Source organism: Protopterus annectens, chromosome 6.part0, assembly GCF_019279795.1.
Source record: "Protopterus annectens isolate FY-2018-M chromosome 6.part0, PAN1.0, whole genome shotgun sequence".
NCBI classification, from domain to species: domain Eukaryota; kingdom Metazoa; phylum Chordata; order Ceratodontiformes; family Protopteridae; genus Protopterus; species Protopterus annectens.
In genome coordinates, this window is record NC_056737.1 from 1,952,908,645 (window position 1) to 1,952,921,254 (window position 12,610).

Below are 12,610 nucleotides of genomic sequence, written 5' to 3' on the forward strand. Positions count from 1 at the left end.
AGGTGCCTTCCTCCAAGCAGATCTTAAAATCAGTTCCTTGTCCAAGTATGAAAAAAAAATTGATAACTATTGACCTAGGAGGAAAGTCTGAGTTAGTGTGCCCTTTCAATGCTAAAGGAAAGTCCTTTTTTTTTAATTTAAAAAGTCAGGGATCCAGCTTGATAAAAAGGAAATAATACCCTCACCTTCTGTGTTTCCAGGTAATCCAAAAATCCTGATGCTATTTCTCCTCTCCCTATTTTCCAAGTCATCTACTTTATTAACCAAGGAAAAGTGTTTTGTTTAAGAAGCAGTTCTTTCTCTGTTTCCTCTTCCTTAAGTCTGCTTTCTAAGTCAACTAGAGAAACCTTTATTCCTGCTATCATTGTCTGGTGGTGTTGTAGCATTTGCTTGAGGGTGTCAGCCTGTTTTTGACTGCTTGTTTTAAGATTTACTAGGTTCTCTTTAAAATCATCCATCTTCAAAGACAATTCCTTCAGGGTAGATGTCATCTGTTGTATTTCCTTCTTTAAGGCAGCATCCTGGTGAGAATTCCTTGAGTTGCTCATTTTAACAAGTGAGTATATCTCCAAGTTTTTTGACAGAAAATTATTTGTAAAACTTCACCAAAGTTTCTAATTATATAAATTAGTCCTTTATCTATAAGATTTTATACTTTGAAGAAAAAAAAAGAATATTTTTTTCCTGTCTTATTTGACTAATTGTATGGAGCTCTAAAATACTGCTGCTTTTATCTAGCCATTCAGGCTCTGACCCCCCCCCCGATTAATATTTTTTAGAAATATTTTATCTCTGTGATTTATACATATTTTTCATTTTTTCAGTGTCTGAAGTAGGATACTGTCTTTTTAGAAACTAAATGACAAAAATACATTATTGTATTGTTTGGAAAATCATCTATCCCAGGGAACTACTACACTAACAATAATATCCTAAACGTTTACCCAGTTGTTTGGGGTTTCAGAACTTATGTGGACAGTGACCTAATTTCTTACCAACATGTGTCAATTGTTGTCAGAAAGTCCTTCTTTACTGCACAGCTTGTAAGCAAGGGGATTGTGCCTAGATCTAGGGATGTTATTCTCCCCTTTACACAGCCCTTATTAGGCCGGACTTTGAATATAATCTTCCCTTTGGCAACTATCTATCCAGACACATGCAACAAGTGGAACACCCACAAACGTACCTTACTAAAAGGGCACAAGGCCTAAACAACATGTCCTATATGGAATGACTCAAAGCCCTGTCACTATGCTTGGCATCCTACAGATTGCTAAGAGGTGTGTGACATGTGTCTGACATACAAGGCATCAGCTGACCCATAACTGATGGATTTACTGCACATAAGCAAATCAAATGACATCAGAAATACTCAGTCTAAGGAGCTAAATCTCTTCTTCAACATCAACAGAATGGTTTGGAGGGTCAGATATATCTCGCAGAGAATACCGCTACTGTGGAACAGACTCCCCATCCACATAATACAAAGTTTAACCTGTCCGTATTCAAGCATGACTTAGATATATGGAAGGGAAACATTAAATTTACCCCAGGACTGCATCATGACATACAAATGGATAGACGCAGCTCCTACATGCTTTATTCCATGAATCGGTCCCCTCAAATTATTTATGGTATGATCACAGTCATTGTCATTACAGATAACACATAATTATCATTCATAGGTTGAGTAGGGCCAGTTGATACCCAATAGTTTATTTTGAGCTCAAAAAGGGAACTGGCTAGGCTTAAAATGGCTACAAGGGCAGCTAACCTAGTTCTTACCTATACAAAGTACAGTTGTATACACTTATCATAAATGTAGATGTTCAAGTGTATTCAATGTTGCAGTCATCACATTTGGGTTATCCCTGCCAGGGTAGCCCCCAGTCAGCCCGAATACCAGAGGGCTTAGTATTTCTGCATCAGTTACTGTCACTTCAGGACTGACGTTAGGTCATCGGTAGTATAAAGTAAGGCAACTGACACATTACATACATTTTTCTTGCCCTAACTGTCAGACCCCCACCCCCAAGTGGGAGCCAGGTTATGATGGAAGAACCCCACCAGTAGAAAGTAAATACTAAAATGTTCCGTGTAAGTAGAGAGAGAAAAAAAAGAGGGGGAGGGAGGGAAGGAAACCAGGACTTTAACAGTAAATACACTTGAAGATCTACATTTATGGCAAGTGTACACAACTGTACTATGTTCTTCATGTTTCACTGTTGCAGTCATCACATTTGGCTCAATTTCCAAAGCTGAGAAAAAGGGTGGAGGCAGTCAAGGAGACTAGGAGCTGGCTAGGATGCACTGTAAGATTGCAATGGCAAAGCTTGCCCTTGATTTGGAGAAAATAGGCAGGTGGTAATGCTTGGTGAAAGTGTGAACAGATGTCCAGGTGGCAGCCTTCAAGATGTCACTGGTGGGGACACCTCTGAGGAAAGCTGCAGAGATGGAGGCTGATCTGGTGGAGTGAGTCCTGACCCCCTTAGGGGGAGGTTTCCCATGTTGCTTGCAACAGAAATGGATGCAGTGTGCTATCCATTTGGAAACTGTTTGTTTGGAAATGGCTTTGTCCTCTGCTCTTGCAGCAAAGCTAACCAATAACTGATCAGACTTTCTGAAAGGGTTATTCCTGTCTAGATAGAATCTGAGCTGTCTGTGCACATCAAGAAAGTGCCGGATCCTTTCCCCCTTGTTTTGTAGGTTAGGAAAAAAGGTGGGAAAATGAATGGATTGGTTGAGAGCCCCACTGGACACCACTCTGGGCATGAAGGATGGGTTAGTCCTGAGTGTAACCTTGTCAGCATGGAAGATTGATGAAGGGCTCCACATCCTTCTGGCTGAAGTGATGGCCAGAAGAAAATCTGTCTTCCAGGAGAGAAATTTTAACTCTGCTAAAGATGCTGGTTCAAAGGGTGGCAGGGTGAGCTTTTCCAACACAAAGTTAAGGTCCCAAGCTGGGATGGGTGCTCTTCTGGGTGGCCTCAAGTTGCTAGTCCCTCTTAGGAATTGTTTGATCAGAAGGTGTTAGAAAAGTGGCTGCTCAGTGTGGAAATGAGCAGAAATAGCAGAGGCATGAACTGTAATAGAGGAAATGGAGAGACCACTATGTAGCAGGTCAGCTAGGTAATCTATGATGAGAACTAGGGAGGGCTGTACCTATCTGCTCCCTTGGCCTGAATACAGGTGCAGAACCTTTTCCATTTGTCAGCATATGACGTTATAATGCTAGGGCATCTGGCCTCACGTATAACATCTAGAACCTGTTTACTGTGGTCGGCAGATTGATCAGTAGTCAAGGAATAAGCCAGGCTGCCAAATTGAAGGACTGCAATTGGGGGATGCATGAATACTCCATCCCTCTGGGTCAGGAGGGTTGGGGTCTGAGTGAGTTACCATGGTGGCAGTGGGGGCAGGCTGCACATCAGTGGGAATGAGTGCTGGTGAGGCCAGTCTGGAGCAATAAGACTTGTCCTTGGTTTTTCCTCCCCTATTTTGAGCAGTACCCTGGTGATGAGAGGTAGTGGAGGATATTCATAGACTGACAGATTGATCCAGGGGAAGGATAGGGCATCCACTTTCCAAGCCATGCAGTGATGTTCTCTGGTGCTAAACTTGCTGAGCTGATGGTTGGTGTAGGAGTCAAACAGGTCAACCTTCGGGGTGCCCCATTTCTGAGTTATTAGGGTGAAGGTTCTTTTGACTAGCTGCCACTTGTGTGAGTCCAGAAGATTTCTGCTTAAGTGGTCTGCCAGAGAGTTTAGAGAACCTGGCAGGAATTGTGCTAACAGGTGGAGTTGCATGACAGGGGCTGTGTGCCAAAGAGTCATGGCCAGCCTGCATAGAGGGTAGGAGTGAGTCCCTCCCTGCTTGTTGATATACAACATTACAGTGGTGTCATCTGTTTTGATCAGGAGAGCCCCTGGAGAGATTTAGGGGTCTGAAAGCTGTCAATGCATGCTGGACTGCTAACATCTCTTTCTGGTTGTTGTGCAGATGGGTTTGCTGTGGGCTCCATTGGCTCTGTATGCACCTGCCATCCAGGTGAGCACCCCGAGCATAGTCTGATGCATCTGTGGTGAGGGTCTGGGTGGTGGGGGGTGGTGAGAATGGTAGTCCCTTGTTGTGGGAGCATGCTGCTGCCCACCAAAGAAAATCTTTCCTTAGGCAAGGTATCACTGTTATAAGAGTTTCCAGGTCTTGAGAGTATTGACACCAAAGGCTTTTTAGGTACCATTGAAGTTTCCTCATATGCATTCTGGCATATGGTATGAGTATAATGCAAGATACCATGAACCCCAGAGCTTGCAGGATTTTCCTTGCAGATGACTGGGGTCTGGTGGCTAGTTGAGAGAAGTAGGCTGATAGGTAAGTTTGCTTTTCTGGTGTAAGGAATGCCATCTGGGATGCTGTGTCCAGGCTTGCTCCCAGGAATATAATCTTTTGGGTGGGTACTAGTTTGGATTTCTTTTCATTGATAGTGTACCCTAGGGAGGTCAGCAGGGACTTTACAAAGGCCAGGTGCTTGAGCAGCTTTTCCTGACTGTCTGCCTGAATTAGGCACTCATCTAATTATGGGTATTTTTGAATATTCCTTTCTCTGCAAAAGGCAATGGCGGGAGCCAAATATTTTGTAAAAACTCTGGGAGCAGTAGATAAGTCAAAGGGAAGTGCAGAGAACTGAAAGTGCAGGGATCCTGCCCTGAAACACAGATATTTCCCGCATGATTCCCTGATAGGGATGTGGAGGTAGGCCTCTTTTAGGTCTACGGTGGCTAGCCAAGCATCCTTGGAGAGCATGGATTGTAGTTGCTGGAGGGTGAACATTTTGAATTTTGGTATCACCAGGAAGGTATTTAGAATGGACAGATCGAGGATGGGGCCTCATAGAAACCTTGGCCTATCTGTTCTGCAGGAACATGGTCTATTGCCCTCATAGAGAGTAGGGAAAGGACTTGCTTTTTTGTCTCTGCACAAGGGTTTGGAGGTAGATCTGGGAACCATTTTGGGGTTGGAAGAGTGTGGAAAGAAAATTTGTATCCCTGGAACACTATGTTGAGGACCCAGTGGTCATTGGTAATGCTGGCCCAGGTGCTTGTGTGAAAGGAGAGTTTCCCCCTAGGGGTAAGTGTAGGGAGGGGGTGGGGGATGAGAGTCATTGTGAGTTATCATGAGAGGGTGGCTTAGAGCTCCCTGCTTTTGAAGTGGAGGATTTCCACTGTTTTGATCTCTGCATTCCCTGTAGCTGTTGTCTGGGGGGGTCTGCTTCCCCAGGGTCTGGGCTGAACTGACCTGATGGGAACAGGAAAGGACCAGTGCTTGGAGGGGCAATGCCTGCTGAACCTTGATGGCTGGACCTGTAGGAAATACTTAACTGTTTGCATAGATTTAGCTTTTTCTTCAATCTTTTTTAAGACCTCTTCTTCCTTAGTGTCAAATAAGTTGTCTTTGTGCAAGGGTGCATCCAATAATTTAGATTTAACATGGTCTGGCAAGGGAAGGGCTGTTTCTTAAGCCATGCATGCCTTCTAAGTACATAACCAGTGACTGCTGCCCTGCAAGAAGATTCTAGGGCATCAAATCCACAGTGTAAGGTATGCTTAGTCACTTCACTTGCAGAATGTATTAACTCTTGTAACTCTTTATATTCTGCACAAGCAGGAAAGGAAGATACTTTTTGTTTGAGGGGTTCCATGGTATGTTGCTGGAATTTTAGCATATGGAACTGGCAATTTAGTGCTCTGATAGCAAGAGTAGCAGAGGTGTATACTTTTTTTCCCATCTGTCTAGTGCTCGGGAATCCCTATCTGAGGGGGTGGGATTCTTAGCAGAGGTTGCTTTAATTCCTTTGGGCCCCTGAAAAATTACCTCAGGGTCAGCAGTAGGGTTTTTGAAAAGAAATTTATGTGAATCAGGGACTCTGTAATGCCTGTCAGTTTTTCTGGGTGCAAGAGGGAGGGTGTCAGGAGTCAAACTGGATTCCACAAAAACATCATCCACAACATCCAGGACTGGAGGAATGGCCAGGGTTCTGTGCTGTGGAAGATCTAGGAATTCTCTGAGTCTCTTTTTAGACTGAGGGTAGTCCTGACATTCCCATTGGAAATGCTCCCTTAAGGTATGAAGGGTTTCCCCAAAGGAATAGTCCTCGGGTGGAGAGGCTGAAGGAATGGATTCCTCTGCATCAGAATCCTCATAAGCAGAGAGGGGTTGCATGTCTTCATATTCAGATGCATCAGAGTCAGACTCCTGTTCAGACAAAACTAGTGGGGACAGATCTCTTTTCCTTTTGGAAGGGGTAGCTTGGCTTCCCCTGATCAGCATGATAACGTCTTCCATCATTTTAAGCATTTCAGACTGAGGCAAGGAAGCAGGTGCCTGATATTGGGTCATCAGTTTCTTGGGTGTGGTTCGTACCCTGGGCCGTAGAAACTCAGTAGTTTTTGAAAGAATCAAAGACGCGAAAGAAATCGTCGATTTGTGATGAGAACTGGTAGTGTGAAGTACTTCCTCAGAAGTCAGTGCCTGCTCAGCAGCTCCAGACCCATCCAAGGGTGAGAGTGGCATACCGGACTCTGAAAGGGTCTTGGTAGTGGCCTGTGAATCCACAGAAGTGGGCATCAGGGGCTGCGAAAGTGCTTCACTGAGGACTGGAGTACTGATGACTAGCTTAACGGAAGTGTTGTCAGTATGTTTGACCTGAGCAGTCTGTCTCTGTCTTTATCCTTAAATTTTTTTGGAAGATCTGCTGTTGGATGGCTCACCAAAGCCATATTGGAATTCGAGGACTGTAAGTGGAAATATCTAGCTACAATAAGGGCTTGATGACATATAGTTCTGGTGTTAAACAAAGCACAAAAGTGACAGTGAGGGATGTCGTGGTCTGGGCCTAAGGAAGTGACGCAGTAAGAAAAAAGGATCCCCTATGGGGTACATAGCTTTTAGAAGACTTCAGCTTCAATTTGGATGACGGAACTCAGGTAGCGGCCGACCAGTACTCATGCGAACTTATTCTGCTTTGGGCTCCTCAGCAAGAAAGACTGATGTAATGGCGCCGGCTGCCTTACTTTATACTACTTATGGCCTGATGTCAGTCCTGAAGCGACAGCAACAGACACAGAAATACTATGCCTCTGGTATTCAGGCCGGCCGAGGGTTACCCTGGCAGGGATAACCCAAATATGATGACTATAAACCTATAAGAATGCCTGCATTTTTAGGTGCTGGATACTGAGAAAAATGTGAGTCTGCCTGTGTCACAGGTGTATGTGGAAAAAGAACATGGAGTCCATTTTCCCTTTCTGAGTGAATACTGATGTTTTGGTTTGATGACAGTTCTGGGATTTTGAAAAGGGTAAGAACTGCTCTTTTGCTTCTAGTTTAAATAGCTCAAACAGCTATACAATATGAGTAATTCATGTAGAAACCTATACCAGAATGACAACTCAACTGTTTTATTTCTACTATTAATGCAATGCATTTATTTACTCTCTGAGATTTGGTCTATATACAGCTGTACAAGTCAAAAATGTGGCACCATGTTCTGGCAACCGCAAAATTATACATGTCCATGAGAAAACATCATCAGTTTCCATGTACCGTCACCATTAGAAAACAATGTATAAGGATTTAATTAAAATATAATGCCATTTTAGGTATTGTGAGCATACACTGCATTTTGCATACTGAAAAGAAGTTAATAAATCAACTTATTACATGAAATGAATCAAATGAAAGTATTCAGCATGGCGCATTCTAATGGACAGAACTCACCACAACTACAAAATTAAATACCTTTGGTTGTTACTGGGTACGTGATCCAGAGGACCAGTGAAGAGCCTAGCCTAATTTCCCAGTTGCTGCAGAACACCATTTGGTTAAGTGAGTTGCTCAGAGTCATACAGTAGGCAAATGAGGGATGAGTGGGATCAAACCCTGGATTACAGGACGTAGCTCATTAACATTTCATAGCCTTAATCCTCGGTGTTACCTACCAGCCTTATCGTGAATGACGATATTTTCTAGTAACATTTCATGGCAACATACTTGTATACTGATTTTACAATAGGTACTCAAATTTGCTTCCAGAAGCAAAGCTGATGGGACAAGTGCATCTTTAATTATACAGTGGCAGTTTACATTTCAAAGAATTAGTGTTCTCTGAGCACTTCACATGCTTGAAAACATTGTTCTTATGGAAGACAGAGAAACAAATTTTAGTTTTGATTTTAAAACACCATGATATATTCACCATTGTGATGTTCATTATATTTCAGCCACTGGAAAAGCATAATGTGCACTTTTGTACTACACAGAATCTAATATATATTTGCAGGCTCACTCAGCTTCCTAGTGAAAGAAAAAAAAAACTTCCAACAAAAACCTCGAGTCTAAGATTTTGTATTATTAGATATAAAGGAAAAACCTTTGTCAAACAGTTGGAAATGAACTGTACTAATATCTATACAACTATATTTAAACATTTTATAGCCCTTGTGACTTAATACTAAAACACCATTGCAGTAAACAATAGAAAACATTACTGTCTTCTCCCTTTCTTTCAACTTCCTCTCCCCATGAAAATAACTCAGTTGACCCTCAGGGTCATAGTGTGGTCCTTGGGGTAGATTTTCTTGATACCGGTCTCATATTTCCCCTTGTTGCTAGTTTAATATACATTCTGATCTCCGTACAGGTGGGTATTCTCATATTGGTTGTAATTATAGCTATTATTATTATCCCCTTCTGTACCTTTATTAGTTCTTACATGAACATCCGGAGTTTGAAACTCCAGAGATGCAGCATATGTATTTATCTTTAAAAAACAAGCCTTGTTATTAAGGTAATCCTTCTCAGTACTCTCGTTTGTTTATTTCTTTTTCATTTTATATGCCTTAATATGGTGACAGTTTTTGTCTATCATGGCAAATATCTATCATATTTAAATTTACAATGATCGAATGATTTCATTTTTAATTTTATCATCCAGATGTTTTAACTCATCGGTAAATTTCATCATACACTTTCACTACGTTTGAGTAAAATCTCATTGTGTTTCAACCCATGTCCGTCAAACATGTTAATCAGATCAAAAACAGTTTATAATTAGGTTGTGCACCATTTAGAAAAACAATAAAACCTTAATATTTTAGGTGCCCTTTGTACCTGTAGACAGTCCATTAGATGCAAATTGTCCAATTGAAGGTTACAGTACTTAGAAATTTCACTTTCTTTCAAAGATGCTCAAAATTTCTTCTAAAGCTGGAACATTTTCAGGAGTACGATAATCACCCACCAAGTCGGGAGAGTCAAAGCCAAGTGACATTTCCTTTTGTTACAAGCGTGTAAAACTGAAATTAGAAGTAAAGTTGCCAGTACTAGAGATATCATCATTAATACTCATAATAGATGTTCTTGGCTGGTTATTATTGAGAAAAACAATGTACAGTATCTGAAAAATATAAACTATCTTTGTTCTGATCTTTTCGAATAACTTGCCACTTGTTGCCATCTGAAAATACTGTGTTATCAACTTCCAATACCTCAGGATTGCTGCCATTGCAGATAGCCAGGTCAGCATGTAGCTGCAATAAATGGGGTAAGCAATTGAATGAACTGAGTTAGATGCCTCAACCCCCTGGTATTAACAAACATATTACTATTTTTCCAGCTTTAAAGATCAGACTCGTTTATTATTTTTTGAGAGTTATTAGCTGAGTGCTATTTTAATTTTCAAAAGCTGAATTCAACATTGTTATTCAATATTAATTTATAACATAGTTGAGTACCTGAAACATTCTAATATTGTGTAAACATTTATTTTATTTTATATTTGTATTATTCAATATGACATTGGTTATAAGAATGATGCAACAAGAAGTTTAATGAATTTGCCATCTACTGTTTTTTGTTTTTTTTTTATTTAGTTAACATTCTAAGTCTCATGGTTTGTCACATTGTTTTATAAACAAGAAGTTTGGAAATGATTTTATTATCTGATAAAGCCTTGATCGGCAAAAGCATCTGCATATACTATTTATTGTGATACATGGTTGCTAATAAACTTATTCCATTTATTTCTGGTTCCTACTACTTCACATTTAACTGTTTTTATCAGTTGTGTTATTTGAATGAAACCAACTAAAATAAATGCATTTCAAATTTTGGGCCTCACTCTTCCTTTCTGTTTCTTTATCTTTCTCTCTCTGTGTCACTCTCTCTTTTACACACACACACACACACACACACACACACACACACACACACACACACACACACACACACACACACACACTACTGCATCTAATTCTATACAGTGATGGTTGTTTAATGGTGATTTTGTTTATTGGTCGCTGTTGTTTTTCTTTCGCCTTTTCCCAGTTAGGGGTCGCCACAGTGGAACTCTGGTCCGCTAATGATTGGCAGTAAATTTTTATGGTGCTGAGGTGCCAGCTTGACGCCCAACCTTCAATGAAGGCAATCCCATTCATGCATGTCTTTCAAATGCTACTCGACCACGGGAAAGACATGCAGGCTCCAGCTGAGAATCGAATGGGAGAACCTCTTGCTGTGAGGCAACAACACTACCGCTGCACCACCGTGGCTTTACACCACAAAATAAGAACGTTGCTTAAAATGAAACCTTTGCTGGTTCTGCATAAGGAATACAAACTACCATTACTGGAAATATCTGCCCAGAATAATATAATACAGAAAATGGGTAAAGGCACATGTTGTGATTTTACCTTTACAGTGGCTCTCCCTGATATTGTACATTATAACCATACTGTATATCTCCTGATTAAAGTTAGCAAATGTTGCACACTTCCAACTTCTAACTATATATATATATATTGCATTTCCCTTACTTGTGTGACAGGTTATGTCTAAGAAATAAATTAAAGTTACTTAAAGGCAGTAGGCATTAGTGATGACATAAAAAGCAAGTGATCTTGTATCTATATTCATTGTGATAGCATATCAAAGAACTGTGCTCAAATTTAGTATGATTCATCCCAGTCTAACTTCACAAAAGCAGTCAGAGTCACAGACTCACTGATGCTACATCTCCAGTTCATAAACAATGCATGCTTACATACCCATCCCTGTCATAACCTAAACATCTGACTCTAGAGGTGGAGCACTGAAAATTGCAGCAATCAACATAGATCAGTTATGTTTCAACAAGTAACAATTACCCCCTTGGTTGTAGGCGGCGCTGGCTGATATCGAGAATTTCAGATAATGCGGATGTGAAGCAGTAATAAAAAAATACAAGGACATGTTGCTCTTTTACAGATTGCTATAGACCCAACTATTTCTACTACATATTGCATAAATGCATTAAAGTCTTCAGACTAAAGGCAGAGGAGTGGGGCATCTGCTCACTTTAGCAGTAACTTGGATATATGAATTCATGTGGAATGGGAGGATGAGGTTTTCTTCTATTCATGTGGGGTGAGTTTAGCAGGCACTTATAAATGGCAATCAGCTGAAGCTGGTGGGTTACCATTATCATGCGTATGTCAAAGAGGAAGGGTGGTGGGAGGTGTACTAAGAAGGTGACCATGGAAAAACATGCACCATCGTGATGCTGGTGCATAAAACAAGGAACAGGCATGCATGTGACATTAACAAACTCCCCAACTAATGTTACAAAGAGTAAGGACTACGTAACATGACATGACAAGTTCAGACATCATAGGGATCCCTAAAGTGTAGGTGAAGAGTGGCCATGGCTATGCTTCCTGCCACAAGCATATTTATAAAAAAATAAATGCACAAAAATCACAAAATAAAGCTAATTTTGCCACACATGAATAGCAACATGTCTGATGAGATCTTAAATACCTTTCTTACACCATTTGTCAGTATACTGTCTAAATATACATTGGAAGAACAGCTATGCTGTGTAACAGTAAAGCCTACATATCAAAAGAGTTAAACGCATACGGGCAAAATGGTGATACCTCAAAATGTTGCTACAAACTCTCAGATTTCATGATGGTTGCCAATAAAGCTGCAAATTCATTCAGATATGATTTTACTTGGTTTACTTTTCAAATGCAGAAACAATGTTTTCAATATAATTTTTTCTTTTTATTTCGGTGTGTGTTAACGTCAGCAAAACTTGGGAGCGTTGCCATCATAACAAAACATTCTTAGAATGAAAAGGTTTGAATACATGCATTGTAAATTTCCCTTCTGCCTGAAAATGTTTCTAATGTTCCCACAGGATTTTAGAGACTTTAATAATCAAGAAAAAATAAACTTCAGTTCCATTAAGAAATCTTATTCTACAAAACATCACAACCATAGTTTTGGGAGAAGAAATTATAAAAATAGACAAATTAAATTATTACCACAAAATGGGGAAAACATTTTTATAGTGTCTTGCTAATAAAATGCAATCTGATAGAGTGTATATTCTAAGAATGCAAACAATGTGGTCCATCTCCCACTCCATCTTGAATCATATCATGTCTCACAAGCCACGCTGCAACATGAAAAAAGAATGCCATGACATGTCTGTGAAAATGATGAAAAGTATGAATAAGTGTCAGTGGTTAAAACCCAAGTTAACCTGACCATTGACACTAAAAATTAT

At 40.4% G+C, this 12,610-nt stretch overlaps 1 protein-coding gene across 1 annotated transcript in view; it reads right to left on the minus strand.

Moving 5' to 3' along the window:
* Nucleotides 1–12,610, minus strand: part of ITGA4 (integrin subunit alpha 4) — a 1,222,769-nt gene that overhangs the window by 240,005 nt on the left and 970,154 nt on the right. The window lies entirely within an intron of this gene.